The sequence below is a fragment of the Panulirus ornatus genome, chromosome 12 (genome assembly GCF_036320965.1).
Source record: "Panulirus ornatus isolate Po-2019 chromosome 12, ASM3632096v1, whole genome shotgun sequence".
NCBI lineage: Eukaryota > Metazoa > Arthropoda > Malacostraca > Decapoda > Palinuridae > Panulirus > Panulirus ornatus.
In genome coordinates this window covers 5417522-5417963 of record NC_092235.1, presented here as the reverse complement: position 1 = coordinate 5417963, position 442 = coordinate 5417522, and positions in this window count along the sequence as shown.

The window sequence follows — 442 nt, the reverse complement described above, 5'->3', positions numbered from 1 at the left end:
GACTGAGAAACAAATTCAGAGAGCAGATTAAACGACTTAAATCCATTCAGCTTTAGGGAAAAGAAGTTTAAGAGATCCTATACAGGTATATAAAGTTATTGTAATGGCATCCCTTTAAGCTTGATATTCTTACTTCCTGTAACTAGTTCCAACAATTAAAACAATATTCAGTATTGTGATTTAAGTGACTTACTTTAGGATGCATTTGGATCTGTCAAAAATTGTATTTAGCAAATACTTCAACTTTCAACTGACCTATTCCATATTTTTATTAATTTCATCTCAGTTTTATCACCTTTATGTTACTGTTTAATATCAACAGTAGCCCGTCCACGTAGTTGGGGACTCTGAAGCAAAGGAAACTTTTTCTAGCCTAATTTAGGGTAGCATCTAAACCAAACCTAAATGACCTTACCTTAGAAATATGTTCAGACAGTACCTT